Source organism: Thrips palmi, unplaced genomic scaffold (genome assembly GCF_012932325.1).
Source record: "Thrips palmi isolate BJ-2018 unplaced genomic scaffold, TpBJ-2018v1 HiC_scaffold_10, whole genome shotgun sequence".
Taxonomy (NCBI): domain Eukaryota; kingdom Metazoa; phylum Arthropoda; class Insecta; order Thysanoptera; family Thripidae; genus Thrips; species Thrips palmi.
This window is the reverse complement of record NW_023144621.1, coordinates 17,425,826-17,443,452: the sequence shown is the minus strand read 5'-3', so window position 1 is coordinate 17,443,452 and position 17,627 is coordinate 17,425,826. Positions and strand designations below refer to the sequence as shown.

General features: G+C 62.4%; 1 long non-coding RNA gene across 1 annotated transcript in view; it reads left to right on the top strand.

Moving 5' to 3' along the window:
• LOC117653848 overlaps window positions 1-14,269 on the top strand; it is a 61,707-nt gene extending 47,438 nt beyond the window's left edge. The window contains exon 3 of the long non-coding RNA XR_004588253.1: window positions 14,227-14,269. This is a non-coding gene — a long non-coding RNA (uncharacterized LOC117653848). The remainder of the gene's footprint in view (window positions 1-14,226) is intronic.
• The last annotated feature ends 3,358 nt before the right edge of the window (window positions 14,270-17,627 follow it).

Genomic DNA, 17,627 nt, shown 5'->3' with positions numbered 1-17,627 from the left:
CCGCCCGACCTGATCCCCCTGCTGGAGTGGCGGCGGTGCGGGGCGGTGTCGGGTGGACGCTGACCCAGTCTCGGCCGTGACGACGCGGCCTCGCGGCAGTCGCGGTGCCGGCGACACCCGAACCGACCCGAATAGCGGGAGATAAGCGGCGCAACTTATTCAAACTAGGGGTGGTGGCCCCGCCCGCCCCGCCCCGCCCCGCCCGGCACAGTTTGGGATTAAGGCAACGGCTGCACAAAGGCCGCCTGCAATAAGGAGGCCGTGGAAAGCTGATCCTCCCCCTCCTTCTCCCCCTCCTTCTCCCCCCCCCCCTCCAACTCTTTCGCGCCACAAAAGCCGCATCGGGAGGCTCGCATACGCTCAGGCGCGCCCTCCACCTTGCGCCCCACCCCCCTGCCTCCGCCTCCGCTTTTCCTCCTCGCCGGCAATTTGCGCCCGGCGCTGCCGCTGCCGCCGTCACTGGCCGTCTTATTTATGCAGCTGAATGCCTGTATTAAATTAAGGGGCCTTGAGGAACGCCGAGCTAGGCACAGCCTCATACCTGTCGGCTCCCTGTGGCGCGGCGCGGGCGGGGCGGGGCGGGGCGTTCCCGGCGCTGCCTCGGCGGGGCGTCGACGGTGGCCTCCCCGCCCCTCCTCCCCAGGGTGATCCAAGATCCAAGCGGGCCCTGTTGGGGTGCTCGGCGCCCCTTTCTGATAGGGGATACACATGCCCTCGGTGTATCCCTCAGGGCGCGCACAGGCCTGGCACAGGCCGCCCGCCGAGCCGCCCGCCCCCGGGACGCCGTCCCCTTAGTCCGGCCCGCCCCGCGTAATCCAGGTCTTCTTTCTGCCGTGTTAGTGGAGGAGGGGGCGGGGCGCCCGCGGCAAAGCTGGCCATGCCGGCCGCACGATGACCAACGAGGAGGCTCGCCACAGTGGACGAGAAGACCGATGCGGTCAACGGGGGTCTAAAACCGACGTGTGGCCCCACCAATGGATTGCTCTCCGAACGAGGAATCCATTGGTGGGATCACACGTTCGGTTCAAGTCCTGTTTAGCGACTCTGAAGCTCAAAACGCGTCTAGAGTGTTGGTCGCCGGCACCGATCTCCTGGCCCACTGTGCGGCGGTGCCGCGTGCAACCGACAAGGACTGAGCAATCGGCTGGTCGGGCAGCGCCTAACGGCTCCGGCTCCGAAATCCAACATCTCCTATTTTTTTGCACTGGCTGTCACCACCGCGGACGATGATGAGTTTGTCGTGTCCGAAAATGAATGCGACGCTGTGTAATTCATGGCCGCTTCTCAGTCATTCCGAAAGTTCATTTTTTGCTTCCGTCAAAGAGATGGTGATGAAGACTTGAGTGGGCGGAAGCGGAAACGGGGCTCATTAAATCGGAAGGGGAATATTATTCAGCTGTGCTCGGCTTTTCCAAAAAGTGGGTCAATACACGCCCGCTTCCCTTTTTTATCTTTCTCTCTCCATTTTCGGTTTGTGCGTAAATTGTGTTTGTCGAGAGTGAGGGGCTTGCGGGCCGTCACTTTCAGATGCCGTTTGGCACAGCAAGTAAATAGACGACCGGTTAACCGCTTCCACACCCGGAAAAGAGGTCAAGTAATGCAGGACGGAAGCGAAAGCAAATACTCTCGCAGCCATGGCATGGCAGCAAGCCACGCTGTGCAAGCACAAGTACGTGCTGCGTACTTCCACGTCGAACACCAAGGAAAATGTTTGCGGTCGCACGCAGTTCCCTTTGGTTCATCAGCAGCAAAGAATCGAACTGAACCTAAAACAGACCCAGTGATGTTTCAATTCCACACAGCACACGTGACACGCCCGATGGGTTCCGCCACACTGCCTTGCAAAAAAAGAGAGAACCCTGGAGCGAAAACTTGCAGGGCGCGTCTGTGACCGATAGCTGACAACTTCGAGGAAGTCTGACAAGTCTGACCGCCGCGGCGCGGCACGGCGTCCAACTTACTTGCCACCGAGGCTGGCCCGCCCGGCCGCCCGGGCAGTGGTCTGCCAGCTCCGCCAGGGCAGTAAACTTGGATGCGGGGCAGCGGAGTCCTGCGAAGGCCGCCCGCACCGCACTCCGATAATGTCCGTGTCGACGGGCCGTCTCCCTCGCACCTCCAGGACACGCGCCGTGCGTGCGAGAGAGACAGGGCGACGGGCGGCAATGCGTCACACTGTGAGGGACGAGCTCGTTGAACAGTGTAGAGTGCAGGTCGCTGCTGCGTGCGCAAAGCGGGGCTTCAGGAAGTAATGCGCGTCGCTACAAACGGGAAATACGGACATGGGGCGGGGCGGGGCGGCCCGGCTGGTTTGGGGGTCACAAACAAACCGTGAAGTCTCCCGGGGCCGAACAGCGACGTATGCGCGCACACGCCCGCACACGTACACACACAACAGAGGCACGCGTATGCGCACGTGCACACACAAACGGGCGACCTATGGACGGATTGTGTTTGTTCGGCGCGGGGCCGGGCGGGCCGAGCCGGGCGGGGCCGAGCCGGGCGGGGCGGATTCGTCCATGCCGTGCCATTGTTGGCCTCGCGGCCGCTTGTTCGCCGTGTCGGCCTTCCGCAGCTCCAACAGGCCTTGGCAGCCTTGGCAGCCTGCGAGTCGTTTCGAATGCAAGGCGCGGGTGCTGCTGCACTGCTGCCCGCCCGGATGCAGTCAAGTGGTACAGTTGGCTCCGGCCCTCCCCAAATCCTCAATCCCGGCGTCGTTACCCCCCTGCCCAGGAAGTTGGATGGGTCGTCGCTGTTGTGGAAGCGATGCGCCAGGGGACTGCTCGGCCTCGTCCACCAGCACGCGCAGAAGTTGACGACGGGTGGCAACGAGTACAAGCCGAGCCGAGACGAGTCGAGGCGACTTGTTAGAGACGCGCTCGCCACCACTTTGCCTTCCCGAGGACGTTTAATGCATCGCTGCACGTGATAATTGCAAAACCATTGGTGCTCCCTGTTTCGAGGGGAAAGGCGGCCCTTCGTTCATTCTCGCTCCATTCATCTTTTCATCCCTTCATTCCGTCCTTTCTTCCTTCATTTATCCCTTCATTTTGGCTTCGATCAATCGGCCGTATGCATTTTCCCTTTCACCTCGTTATGAACCCTTTAATTCATCACTCGAGCTCATTCATTCATGAATCCAGCCATTCCATTCATTCTTTCATAAATTCATGCATTCGGCGTACGCGGCTCGTCATCCGTCCGTCCCATGTGCGCCATGCAAACGGATGCCCGCCATAAATATCGGCCGGCACGTGAATTGATACGGGCAAACAGAAATAAATAAATAAATCAATAAATGGCGAAATGAGTGCGTGTGTGGCCCCCTGGCCCGGTTTGCCGGCTTGCCCGGCTTGCCCGGCTTGCCCCGCCCGGCCTACAGACGTCCTTGATGCCGGTCCCCCGATCAACTCCGAGTAAAAAATGGCGCTGGAACTGCCGGACTTTTCCCTTGTCGGCCTTTCTCTCTCTTTTTTATTTCTTTCTCTCTCTTTCCGCCTCTGGAATTGATTTCGGCGAGGGCAGGGCGACGCGGCGCGCGGGGCCCGGACCGCACAGCGATAAAATTTAACTACAGTGTGTGAGGCGGTGGTTCTTCTAATGACTGGCTTGGTCTTTGTGCTGCCGCGGCTGGCCGGCCACCCCGTCTCCCTGGACAACACGCCCTTTGTTCCGCTTCCGCGCCGACGCGGCCAACGCCAACGCCGGGGCCGGGGCCAAGCTTGGCTGGGACGCGGGGGCCACCCAGCCGACACCACCGATTGCAGGCATTTGCAGGCTCGGACTGGCCAAGGCAGACAGGCAGAAAAATCTGCCGGGTCCTTCGGGTTTGGGACCAGTAACGTCACAAAGTTGGTCAAAAAGTGATTGAAACTCGGAAAGTAGCCGTTTTCGCTGAATTTGAGCGGCCACTGTGTCCAATCTAGTTGCCGTAAAAGGCCTCCCTCGACGTCCTAGTATTCTTAAGATCGTACTCTTTCATGCACTGTATCGGGGAGACGTTGACCACAACGATTTTCCCTTTGACCGCAACGATTTTGGGACCAAAGTTGGTCAAAAAGTGGTCGAATCTCGGAAATTTGCTGATTTTGCTGACTTTGGGCGGCCACTGTGTCCAATCTAGTCACTGAAAAAGGCCTCCCTCAACGTCCTAGTATTCTTAAGACCGTACTCTTTCATGCTCTGTATCGGGAAGACGTTGACCACAACGATTTTGCCTTTGACCGCAACGATTTTGGGACCAAAGTTGGTCAAAAAGTGGTCGGATCTCGGAAATTTGCTGATTTTGCTGACTTTGGGCGGCCACTGTGTCCAATCTAGTTGTCGTAAAAGGCCTCCCTCGACGCCCTAGAATTCTTAAGACCCTACTCTTTCATGTCCCGTACGGGAAGGCTATTGACCGCTACTAGTTTGGGACCGGTAGCCTCACAAAGTTGGTCATGAAGGGTAAAAACAATGATGATCGGGGGCCTTTTGCGGTCTTATCCGCCGGGGCCTTTTGGGGGCCAGTCCGAGCCTGGGCATTTGAGCTGTCACCGGACGAAAGCTTGCTTTCAAACTACTACCATCAAGTATTTTAACATAATTATAAGTACTCTTCAGCATTTATCAGAGTCCAGACAAATGCTTCTTGAGGTATTCCTGGTGGAAATATTCATTGATTGATCCTCTTATTCTCCGCACACAAAATCAGCGAGAGTGATTGCCCCGCGCAGCGTTCTTCTCTTTTCGACGCTCTTTCCCGTCGCTGCTGCTCCCTCTCGGGGCCTCGTGCTGCTTTGTGGTCACGCCGATTCCGAGCGGCAAAGGCTCCGTCTCTGTCGCCCCCGAGAGGTGCGGCCGAGGCGAGCGAGGCGGAGCGAGACAGAGCGAAGAGGCTTTGTTCGGAATGCGCCCTGGGCCCGCGGAGCCGCGGAGCCGCGGGGCTGAATAGGCGGCGGTGACTGGCGGGGCGGGGCGAGGCGAGGCACCCTCGCGGCTCCGCGGCCCGCGGCCCGGAACGCCGAAGTTGCTTCTAATAAGGGGGGAGGGGGCTCCAGATATTGCCACCTTACACTCTACTACGCTCCTTTCCGTCCTAATGGCGGGGAATCCGACGGCAATCTAGGCGAGGCGAGGCGTGTCGCCCTTGCGCCGGCAATTATGGGAAACGGATAATGCACTGACGGGGGAGTCTAGTCGCCGCGCACTCCGAGAAAAAGTGTTTCGGACGAGGAACGGCGGTGTCTTGCTTGTCGCGTTGTGTGTGCGGCCGGCCGTGGGTTTTGACCCCAACTATCGCTAACTGTGTTTGAAACACGAGTTAGGCCGCGGGTTTTAGTTTAACTCGGCGTCACGGTGGCCTCGCCGTCACCCTGCTGCCCTTTCTCCGGCCCTCGCTCTTTCTCTCTCTCTCCCTCCCGCCACGGTGGATGGACCATGGGCATGCCCCTCAAATTAAACCTTTTGACTCGCGGCGCGGCTCGGCGCGGCTCGGCCCGGCTCGGCACGGCTCGGCGGGCTCGCGGCCTAAATTAGTGAGATCCCCGCTGCTGGAATGCCCGCTGCCGATAGCGCGCTCCCTCTCCCCGTCTCTCGCTCTCACTCAGCAGACCGAGGCGGCCGAAATAGTTTTTAGTCCGTTTCGGCGAGTGCACACCGTCCACATATTACGTGTGACGGCGAAACTAGTTTGGGCCAAGCCACGCGGTTGATGACGGCATGGCCTCGGTCGCCTCGGTTAGGTGCAAAGTTGAAGGGGGGCTCGGGACGGGGCGGGGCGAGGCGGTCGGGATGGCGGAGTTATGTGCATGGACTCGCCTGCTTTTCTAAGAGACCGCCCCGGGTCAGCGTCCGGGTTGGCCTTTCGATGGCGGGGCGGGGCGGGGCGGGGCAGCGAGAGCCCCATACGCATAATTGGACAAACAGGGACAGTGATGCCGGGGAGAAGAGAAGGGTTGGCCGGCTCGTCAAGGAGGGATTCTGCTCGGCGCGTCTGCTCGTCTGCTCGTCTGCGTGTCTGCTCGTCTGCTCAGCGCGTCTGCTCGTCCGCTCGGCGTGTCTGCTCGGCGCGTCTCCCCCGGGGCCTTCGCTCGCCTTCGCGCCTCCACGGAACACGCGTCACTTTGATATCCTTTCCCAATAAGCCAGCAGCCGGCTCGGCGCACCTGGACCCCGACCGCGCCTCCAACTTGGCAAACAAGGCTACAGCGAACTACAACTTTGATTAGGCGAGACCGCGTCTCCAGTTTGAAGACCCGACGAACCTCCTGGAAAAATGAATAGCTGGCGTCGCGGCGCCCCGAAACACATGGCTCCATTCGACGTGGTGGCACTGGAGGCCCCAGACCGCTGCAGGCTCCGGCCAGGCTAGCGCTGGAGGGGTGGCTGCCTGTCGAGCTGCGGTGTGCCGAACCCGGCAGCAGCCCCGCGGCCCGCCCCACGGACAGGGCAGGGTCCCCGACCAAACTATTATGGTCTCGAAAGCAGGATTACGGCGGCGTTAGCAAACCGTGCCGCACAGCCCGCACTCCGTACCAAGGCAGACGCAGCGCGGCGCCTCGGCCAAGGCCTCGGCTGGGCTGTCTGCGATGACGCCTCGACACCACTTCATCTCCCGCGGCCCTGCTCCCCCCGCGGGGCCCCGCGCGGCCCCGCCCCGCCAGATAAAGTAATTTCCCCTTATTTTTTGTTGTCTTTATTTGCGCTGTTTGCCGGCAGCGTCCCCCGGGCCCCGCTTGCGTCGGCGGCGCAGCGGTTCCCGCTTCACCCTGCTTCGCCCTGCTTTGCAGCTGTCTTGCCGGGATAACTCCCTCCTCCATGGAGAAGCCCTCGACGCGAGAGGCACTTTTTCGTCGTGCTTGCGCGATGGACTTCTCTGCAGGTGTACAAAGCAAGCGTGGTCGCGACGAGGAGGGCGATTCGGCGAGGCGAAGGGCACCTCAAGACGCGCGCGGTTCCCGGCCACTCACCTGGTGCTTGGAGCCAGAGAGGCGTCGCGACGACGGAACGACGGAATAACACGGCGACTGGGATAAACGACATGGCTGCGTCGGGGACTCGGTCGGGGATGAACGGGCGGACAGACCCGCGCCGCGCCGCCCGGGGGACGCCGCGACGCCATCTCACCTTGGCAGTGGACGGGGCGAACACGCAGCACCAGAGAGGAGCGAACACAAAACAAAACACTGGCGGCAACCGATGCTGCTCAAAGTCCGATGCCGCTCAAAGTCCGCGCAGGAAATAAAGCTGCGCGCCATCTCTCTCGCCTCTCTCCGTCTCTCTCGCACTCGTTGGGGGTTCTGCGGCGTCCCTGCAGGTGCGAGGGAGACAGAGCGATGCACGGGGCCGCGTCGCGGTGCCACCTCCGTCCTGCTCCTTCTTCACGCCGCGGTGCGCGGGGAAATAAAAATGGACTGGTTCTCTTTCCGTGCACGATTTGGTGTGGTGGCAGAAAAGGAGGGCAGAGAGGGAGGGGAATCCTTGGCAGGCAGTGGGCATGGTCGGCCTGCGCCAAGGCCTGCGCCCCCTGGGTCAGCCGGCCGGGCTGCAGTCTTCAGGGAGGGACTGCGGGGACTTGGAACTGCAACTGTGGACCTGCAGGCCGATTCAGAAGGGTTGTTCCGTGTCCCTGTTGAACTAGTGAGTCGTTTGCGTGCGAGAGGGACAGAGTGACTGAGGTGGTCCATCTCGGCCTCCTTGATGGGAGCAGCGAGGCGCCAGGTGGCCGTCGTTGCCCTGGTTGTGCGTATACACCTCGATAAAATACAGGCTGCCGCGCGGCGCCGGAGAGTTGTGGAGCGAATGCTGCTGCCTTTCCCCTTTCGTCTGGTTTTCCATCCATATTCTTCTTGCAAATAAAACTCACTCCGCGCCGGGCTCGCCTCGCGGCCAGCGGCACCGCGAGCGACGCAAAAAAATTGGATACGTGGAGAAAACAGAAAGCGAAATATGTGGAAAGAAAGGTGGACGGAGCGAACAGGCACCCGGAAGGGCGGGGGAGGTCGAAGGGACGGCGCTTCGGGGGCTCCCCGCCACGCCATGCAGCCACTCAGGGCAGGATGCGACTCACAAGCCGAGCACGCGCTTAACAGCCCTGCTAATGGCAATGGCACTCACCTTATTCGTAGTCGCTCGCCTGTTGTGCTGTTGGCTCAGAGCAACACACGCCGAAAAAAAATAATTGGCGTGAGTCTGCTGAAAATGCGTGTAACAAAACGAGTCGGTTCATTTTTCACGGACGTGGCGCGTTTCGTTTGGAATGCTGAATCACTTTCATTGCCGGTTCGACCTCTCGAAACTCGTCGGCAGCATTCCCCTTCCCCCTGAACCGCGCGCGGGTGCAGCATGGTCCATTCCGAACGGGTGAATGCACGCGAAGGACCCTCTCGAGCATCTCGCTACAAACACCCTGATCCCCACGGCAATGCGGCGGGAGGAGCACAACCCGAAACAACCGGTGCGCCTCGACAGGAGTGGTTCGGAGCGTCCTCGCCGTGTCCCCAAACGGCCGGCTGCGTCTCACCGAAAATTGAATGAGGGTAGCAGACAGCGCCGTCTGGGGATGCAGGCGCGCCAGGCAGGTGGGCAGCGGGGCGGCCCGAGCGGCCCGGTAACTTTTGCGTCCCCGGCGGACCGGGCCGGACCGGGCTGGCCGTCCCTCGGCCCCCGCTTAGGCTTTGCCGGGCCACGCTGGGCGCAGACAATGGGGCTTATCTCCCTGTGTCCGTGTGTGGTTACCCCGTGCAAAATGTATGCCCCGCATTCCAGCGTGGTATCGCACTGCTCAGTCCTCAGCCACCCCCGCACCCCTCCCCGCCCCACGCCGTGCCCGGCGGGCGTCGCGTTGAAGCGGGGGTGGAAGACATTGCGGGAGGGGCTGCAGCAGTGAGTACAGCAGGTCCAAAGCACGGCGAGGCTCGCGGCAGGCGGTAGTCAAATTGGGCGGTCGTTTGAATGGGCGGGGCAGCCCCCCCCCCTCCCCCAACCTCCGGACGCCTCGCCAGGCAGGCCTTCCCACGCCACTGCGCGCCACGCTGCAACGCCGCAACCCCGACGGATACGAATTTCATAACCCAGGCGGGGTCTGCCTCCGCCAGGCTCGCAGAGGCTCGGCCTGCATCATGATGGCGGTGGCGTGGCGGACCCGAGCTGGATGAGTCCGCCCGCCCGGCCAATGAGCACCAGGGCGGCACGGCACGGCACGGCCGGGCGCGGCGGTGTGTGCGCCGCGGATCGCTTCTCTGTGTGCCGTGGGGATGTGGGTGTGATGGCAGCCAGCTGAGTCGAGCGGAGACGAGAGAGTCTTGACGCCGCAGACCCTGACGTGCAATCGGGCGTGCGCCTGTGTGTGTGTGTGTGTGGGGGGGGGGGGGTCGGGTAATGAGCTAATTGCGTGTGAGTGCGGCGAGAGTGACGCAGAGTGGCACGGCACGGCTTCCGGTTACTGCAGCCACGGCGCGCACTAATTCGGCTAATTCTCAGTGCGACTAACAGTGAAATTGATGAGGCAAGTCAGCCAGGCGGTCGTGGCGGCACAGCCAACGACAACAACACCGCCTTGTCTGATCAACCCGGCCGGGCCAGAAGGGCAGGTCGGTTCGACGACGACGCCGTGACAAGAAAAACGCGCGGTCGCGCAAGACAATAGAGCGGGGTCTTCTTTCTGGCGCGCCTGTCAGCGGCCGGTGGAATTCATGGCGTTCCTCCGCGTGGCCGGCCACGACGGCGACGACGGCGACGCGTCCACGACGGCCACCATCAATCCTCGGCCCCGGACCGTCTTCTTTCGGACGCAAACAATGGGGAGGCGAGCCCGGGGCAAGCGGCTGGTGCAGCGAACGCTCGGCCGGCGGCCCCCTAATTTGTTTGCCATTGTTTCGTATTAGCAGCGCCTTCCAGCCCCCAGCCTCCAGCAGCCACCTTCCCCGGCGCCCTTTTGTCCAGGGGCAGCCATCGGCATGTACAGAAGCTGCCCCTTTTCAAGCGAAAAAAAACTACACAAAACACGAGCAAACCGCACCTTGTTGTGTGGCAGTTTTGCATTCGATTTCTCCCTTCCTCCGTTAGCGCCGCCCGCCCACCTCCAGCCTCCACCTCCAGCCTCCAGCTCCAGCCCACGGCCTCCGGTCCAGGAAAAGTGGCCCGGCGGCTGCGTCGCGAAAAGGACCAATAACGGGCGGCATCAATATGGGCCCCCGCAGCGCCTGGCCACTGCGCTGCGCCGCGCCCCGTGTCCGGCCGCCTCGGCCCCTCGGCCGGCCGGACCTACAAGGGCCATTCGTCAACAGGACAGCGACACGGCCGGCCCTTTGTCAAAGGGCGCGACGGCCCGCAAGGGGCGCCACACTAATGCAGTGCAATCTGGAAGGGGTCGCTTCACCATCGGCACCTCGCTGGACATGGACATCCATGTGTTGTCCCCCCTCCCCGCAAAAACAAAGAATTGGGGCTTCACAAGAGCGAGATATAGATACATAAAATAGACCATGGTGATGCAAAAAAAATAATTGTGCCAAGGACATTTTTTTGCCTTAGAGCATTTTTCTGCCAAAAGTATTTCTTTCGTAGAAGAGCATTTTTCTGCCACGAGCATTTCATCCGCCCGAGAGCATTTTTTTCTGTCAAGAACATTTCTTCTGGCCGGACGTGCGAGGCGTCAGATTGAGTTTGACTGCTTTTGTGTACCTGTCGGGCCCGAAATAGCGTACGATCGTGTATGGTCTAGCCTTTAATGGTAATGGCAATGTGCCGCCTGTGAGGTAGGCTGTCCCGGCGGACAGGAGTGCGGGCGGGTTGCCTACCCGCGCTTCGTCGGGCGCTAAGCCAGTGCAGCCGGCGCGGCGTGCGGTGCCGTGCGGTGCCGTGCGGTACGGTGCGGAACCCACAGCAGCGGTTCGCCGACTTTGTGGCTCAACTCCGCGTTGTAAAAGGGGCCAAGCAGTAAAACGGGCGGGCGGGATTCCTCGGAGAATCATCTTTATTGGAACAAGGCCAATGCAATCAGCAGATGAGACGTGCCCGGCAGCCCGATAGCAGCGGGGCCGGGCGGGGCCGGGCGGGCCGGCGGGCCGCTCTCTGTGCGCAGTGGTGTCCTGCACCGCCGCCAGACGGCGTAGCAGCGCTAGCAGCGCACCAGCGGACTCATTCCGAAAGTCGTTGCCGTCGCTCCGTCTCTCTCGCACCTCCCGGGCCGCCCCGCGAGTGCGGGCGAGACAGAGCGGCGAAAACGGCCCCCGGTCTGCAGTGCGGCAGAGCGGCCCAGATGTCGCAACAGCGCGCAAACGGCCTAAGTATAGGAAAGTCGATGATTGCACCAGAACGGCTTCGGTGGCTCGCGGTGATGGCCCGCTGGAGTGGGAACGTTTCTTTTGTTGTTTTTATTCTTCCCGCCAACGGCTGGGCTTAACTGTGGCAAGAAAGAGGCGCCGTGTCGGTATTTGAACCCGAGTCTTTCCGAAAGCGCGGCGGCTGCCAGCCGCAACAGGTCGAGAAGCAAATGAGCTCCGCGGCCGGGGCGAGTCTTTGCCAGAACGCCTTGCTCCCGCTAATGGCTGCTGTTGTTGAAGAAATCGCAAAATGTATAGCCAGTCGGGCAACAAGTAATCATTTTAATTTTTCCCGCTCCGACCCGGGAAATGAATCCTCGACAATGAGGGCAGTTTACTGCTGGGAATTCACGCGGGAAGGCTGTAAATTATCCAGCAGGCCGCGAGGGCGCGAGGGCGCGAAAGCGCGGGGCAGACTGATTCCGAGAGTCTGTTTTGCTGCTCTGTCTCTCTCGCACTCCTGTGGCGTCCTGTGAGAGAGGCAGAGGGACGAAAGCGACTCCCGGCATCAGTCTGCTGGCTGGTAAAAAGGCGGCCAGGGCTGGAAATCGCGGTTTGGTACGCGACGTGGCTCCCGGACGGCCCCCGAGGGGGCGCGGGGCGCGGCTGGGGAGGGGGAGGGGGCACGGGGGCACCTTCCATCAAGCCTGATTTATGGGCATGCGCCTGCGGGAGCTTTCTGTCACGGCCAAGGAGGAGGGGGGGAGGCTGAGGACGGCGACGGGGAAGCGCGGCGCGGCGCGAGGCATTTCCCGGCGGCCCCCGCGCACTGCATGGCTTCGCAGCGCAGGGCGGGGAACATTGTCGAGTGTGGGCACACTGGGTGGCACGACTGGGTGGCACACTGGGTGGCACACTGGGTGGCACACTGGGTGGCACACTGTGAGGCCGTTTTTGCCGTTTTCGGGTCGCGAACCGTCTGAGAGGCCCGAGAACCGCTGGGTCGGCCAGCCACCGCCATCGCTGCACACCCCGCTGCCTCCCGGCAGTATACAATAGCGCACACGCCAGCGGGTTCGGCGACGACGACGCCAACGACGGCACGCACCTGGAGAGACGTCTCGCTATAAATCTCCATTCGCGCGGCGAGGACGCGAGGACGCGGCGTGACACACGAGGTGCCACACAAGGGCCAGAAGGATGACACGCCGTCGTGCACGTGTTTGCGTGTGTCGGACCCGGTCGACCTGGCCGCGGGGGCAATACGTTTTGCTTCAGGATAAGACCGTCTGGGGAGCGGCGGCTGCTTCCTGCTTTCTCACACCTACGCAGGCATGCGAGGGGCACACACACATACGCACACACACTCCCACGCGCCCGTAACACACGATGAAACTTGTGAGCCTTGCCGTGGCAACACAGCAGCAAGACCTTTGTGAGCCAGTCCTACAGTCAATAGAATTACTTGTGTGCGTGCGTCGCCGTGCTGCCGCGCGCCTTGATTTAAGGATCCCGGCGGCCCAGATCGCGGCGGATGGCGGATGCGTGAGCGCGGAATGTGGCAAGTTGGTGCACGGGGAGAGATATGGGCCACAATGAAGTCGGCGGGGGAGGGCGGCGCCGCGGGGCTGCCTGCCTGCCTGCCTGGCTGCCTGCCTGCCTGCCTGGCTGCCTGCCTGCCTGCCGGGCCGGCCTACTGCGGGTAGTGGCTCCCTGCTCGTAAAGCAAGTTCCCTGCATCTGCTGTCCCTATGGCGCGCTGGCGCGGCCAGGCTGCACAGCCGCCGCGCCGCGCTGCGATAATCGAAATACTTTATTGGCGACTCTCTCCCCCTCCTCCTTGCTCTGGCGCGGTCGCGCTCGTCACCGCCTCAGCTTCGCCGCCTGTCAGTGTCAGTACCGCGCTGTGGCAGTGCTGTGGCAGTCTGTCGCGGACTCGACCGGCTCGTCTCCCCTCCGCCTTCAGAATATGTGGCTCTTCTCGTCCCCACGGGTCGCGGCTTCCGTCCTGCGCCTTGTCCAACTTCCAGCGGCTGTGGGCGGCGCAGGCGACGCGGGCCGGCTGGCTGGGGCCCTCAGGGAAGGCCCACGGGAAGGCCCACGGGAAGGCCCCAGCGACCACCGGCCGGACTTTGTTTTCGGAAAGGAATTCGGGGGCGGGGCGGGGAAGGGCGGCCCGGGTAACGGCGGCCGAGGTAGCGGCGGCCCCGAAGAAGCCGAAGGAGAGGACGTGGTGCTGCCAGGGCGCTGCCGAGCCAGCCGGGCTGGGGCCGGGCTAGCGGTGTAGGGGCGCAGCAGGCGCAGCAGCCACGGGGAGAATCGAGATAGCCGCGTCTGAATTTGCCTCCGGGCGGCGCTCCCCCCGGACGGATCCCTACGTTATCGCGCGCGGCGGGAGTGGCTGCGTGTCGCCGGAAGACACCCTTCGAGCGGCGGGGCGGCGGGCCTTCGTGCCGCCGGCCGGGCCGAGCCGGGCGGAGCGCCGCACCTGTACCCGGCGGCAACGCGGCGGCAACGCGGCGCGCGCCAGGCGCCCTCACTGCTGTACTCTGGGTACACCAACGCAAACCGTACCGGGCTTACACTTCAAAACCTTACGAAATTCCTCATTGCACCAAATTCACTTGTATAACATAGCTCAAAAATTCATTTCAACGTTTAGAGTGTAGGTCCCCGTGGATGACGCAGTGGTCCATTCCGAGGCGCCTTGCCTCCAACCGGCCGGCCATTCGTCCAAATAACGCGCCGCCACGGCGGCTGTAATGCGACTTTAAGCTTTCGGCTGTACCGGGCCGCCGCGCCGTGCCGTGCCGTGCCGCGCCGTGTGCAAGACGGATCGGCTCAACGTGCTCCGCGATCTTCCTACGCACTCGCTCACGGCCTGGAGCACGGCCTGGAGCACGGCCTGGAGGCTCCAGCCTGGCAGCGAGCCGCGCGGCGTAACGACAGTCCGAATTACCGATTCCTCTTCCTTTCTGTTGCAGTGTAACGGACGGCGATGGAGGGGCCGCAGCGAGGAGGGCCGGGCCTGGATCCGCAAGGTAAGCCTGCAATCACCGCCACCGCCCGCCGCCGTGCCGCACGGCCAGAGGCGATATGAAAAAAAAAAAAAAAAGTGTCACTGCGCAGCGCTTATGCAGCGACCGGTCCGATGAAGTGTAGCGAGAGACGATTAGTGGTGCACCCTGGTGTCCGCAGTGTCCGCAGTGTCCACTAGGCAGGCCGGGAACAACAGAGGGCCTTCGTGGGGGCGGGGCGGGGTGGGGCGGGGTGGGGCGGGGTGGGGTCGTGCTCCCGCTGTCACATTTCCGATAACTGTCCTGTTTGCACGGCTTGGCTCTTTCATCCTCGCCACCTTTTTTTTGTAACAAAAAAAAAACGAGAAAAAAATCCCAACGAACAAACGCCAGGGTTTCACCCCCTGGACTGTCATTTTCTTTTTTTTTCCTTTCACGCGCATTAATTAAGAAACAATTTTTATTCGGGTCACTGCCCGGGCCCAGCTTTTGTCTTCCCTCGTCGTTAGTGGACAGATAAAAGGGCAGTCCCACGTGTATCCAGTGCCCCAACCTCTCCTTCCACCGCCATATTTGTCTCTCCAACTTTGCATGTCCATCTTTGTTTCCCGTGTTTTTGTTTTTTGTTTTTTTCTAGCCCCTTGCTAGGAGCCCCGATAAAGCCTGCCGCCTCGTCCGGGCAGCCTCGGCCACGGCCTTGGCTACGGCCTGGTCCGCACCCCAGGCCGTGTCCGCAGTGTACGGTGTCGACTCGCCCTAATTTTACGAGCGGCAGTAACGCTGCCGGAAGTCCGCATCCCTGTCCAGCATCAAGTTGGCTGGGCCTGACAGGGCAGGGTGCAGTGGCCACGCCGAACCCGACGAGGAGCCGACGTCCGGGCTCTCCCAATACGCAGGGCTCCGCCATCCGTCCGTCCAACCCAACTCCCCCCAACCCGCTCCGGTCCGCCGGTTCGGCGGTTTTTGTTCAAATAATCATGACGAACGCCGCTCGGTGCGCGTACCCCTTTTTTTCCCGCCGTGGCCGCCAGCTGGCCGTCTTGCCGCCGTCGGAGGCGAGCTGAACCACTTTCCACTCGGCTAGGCATCAGTCCCGGGGGAGGAGGGGGAAGTTAGCCCGCGGCCGCCCCCGGGCCGGGCTGGGCCGGGCTGGGCCTCGCCACGAGACGCCGCGACAGCCAGGCGGATGGACGGACAGGCAGACAGACAGACAGACGGACAGACAGACGGACAGACAGGGCAAACGGACGGAAGTAGGAAAGGACTGCTGGACAGAGGCGATATCCGGGCGGCCTTCCGCTGGGAGGGACAGCTGTGCCCCGGTGCGACACCTGCCGCTGCGCCGCGCCCTGCCCTGCCGAGCCGCGCGGACGCGATGACGCCACCATTTATCACCTCGCCGTTCGGAGGCGTCGAGCCTTCCCGGACGCGGACTCGTCGCCTCGCGACAATCGGCAACCGTGGCGTCCGCCTGGCAGCGCCTGGCAGCGCCTGGCAGCGCCTGGCAGCCGCGCTAAGCGGAACGTCAACCCTTCAGGCTTGAGGCTTCGGGCCGCTTCGGGCCGCTTCGGGCCGCTTCGGGCGCACTGCGGACGGAGGGAAGGCGTTTGCGCAAACAGATGGGATTAAACGCGCTGCGGAGGCGACACCGTGTCCGCAACGGGTCCAGGTTAGCGCGACCGCCCCGCGCGTGCAGGCGTGGCAGGGGCCGTGGCAGGGGAAGGCGGATGGCGGCAGCAGCGTCGCTTTCGTCGCTCTGCCTCTCTCGCACCTGCAGGGGACGGCCCACGAGTGCGAGAGAGACTCCCAGTCTGCAGCGGCGGGGGCGGGCCGAACAGCGCGCATCGCTGCTCGAGGAACAACGAACAACGCGGCTTTGAAAGCTCCGGGTGCCGCGCCGCGCCCTGGCAGTGTTTCGATGGAGGCGGGGCGGGGCGGGGCGGGGCGGGGCGGAGGGGTTTTCACTCGCAGCCGGACGTGATCTCTCTGGGCGGGGTGGGGCGAGGCCAGTGTATCCGGGAGGTGAATTTATTCAATGCTGTTTGCCGCCTTCCGGGGCGCCGCCCCGCGCGACCCTCGCGGGCCCGACCCTCGGCCAGCAACCCTGTGGCGGGGCGGGGCGGGGCGGGGCGGGGGGGCGGGGCGCAGAACAGCCACAGCCAAGCCCTTAGCGCGGACCGCACTGCAACGTTGTACAACGGCCCTGTTTTCATCTCCCATTCATGCCCCTCCCCTCATCATCCTAACTCGCTCCGCGGCTCCAACCTACTTCTTTGTACCGTGCGGCACGAGGTGCGGTACCTCGCGGCCGTGCCGTGCCACGCCGCGAGCAGTCTTGGGGCGGCGGTGTCTGTGTGTGAGGGAGAGAGTGTCAGTGTGCGTGGCCGGGGTGTGGGTCGGGGTCGGGGGTGTCTGTGTGTTTTTGTCAATTCAATTCGATTCGCCTTGCTCCCCTCCATCAATCAGACCAAGAACCAGGACCAATGCTCGACACACGATCGCACGCCGGCGTGCGTGTGTGCGTGCGTGTGTGCGTGTGCGCCTGTCTGTTTTCCATCATTGTCTTTGTGTTTTCTGTCCGCACCCTGCCTTCCCCGTTTTATTCCTCCCCCCCCCCTTTCAATTGCGGCCCCACCCCTCCCGCTCCCCTCCGCGACCCCGCCGCCGGCCCCAAGCTGCACGCTGCCGCTGCATTGTTAATGTCCGTGACGAAAGCACGGCGACATGTCGCGGGCGTCTGTCACCCGCCAGCGCCGCCAGCGCCGCCGGCGCACCCTTCCGGCTCACAGAGGCGCTTAAAAACAAAAATAGTTGTTTTTTTTTTTTGAAAAGTAACAAACGGGGAGCGGAATCGAGAAAGTTATTCCGCAGCGCGTTGTGTTTTAATTCCAAACTCGGAGTGCGAGTTCGGCGCGCGGCTGCCGGTGTTGTGGTCGCGGGGCCGCGGGGCCGCGTGTGGTGCACTGGTTGCAGGGTTCGTCCACCTGGCGCGATGCTGCGGCCGGTGTGCTCTGCACGAGGTGTGGCACTGTGCATGTCGGCCGTCCAGTTTTACTGCCACAGGTGCGCGGCACGGCAACACTGTTACCCAATAATGCATGGCATGCTCATGTCAAGGAGTCTTGCTGCGTATTTCAAGCGGGGTGGTGCGGTGGTTGTGGTGGTGCAGGGTTCAACATTGCCACTAACGTAGCTACTCTCACACTGCATAAAAACTTTTGCGACAGGAAAGTGGTTGGGTAAAGCGGAGGCGTGTGCTGAGTCTCACCTCGGTGGACCCTGCAGCCGCTTGCTGTAGGTTTCCTCCAACCTCACCTTCTTCCTCCACACCCACATACAGTGTGCGCGCTGCTACGTGGCTGCTGGCT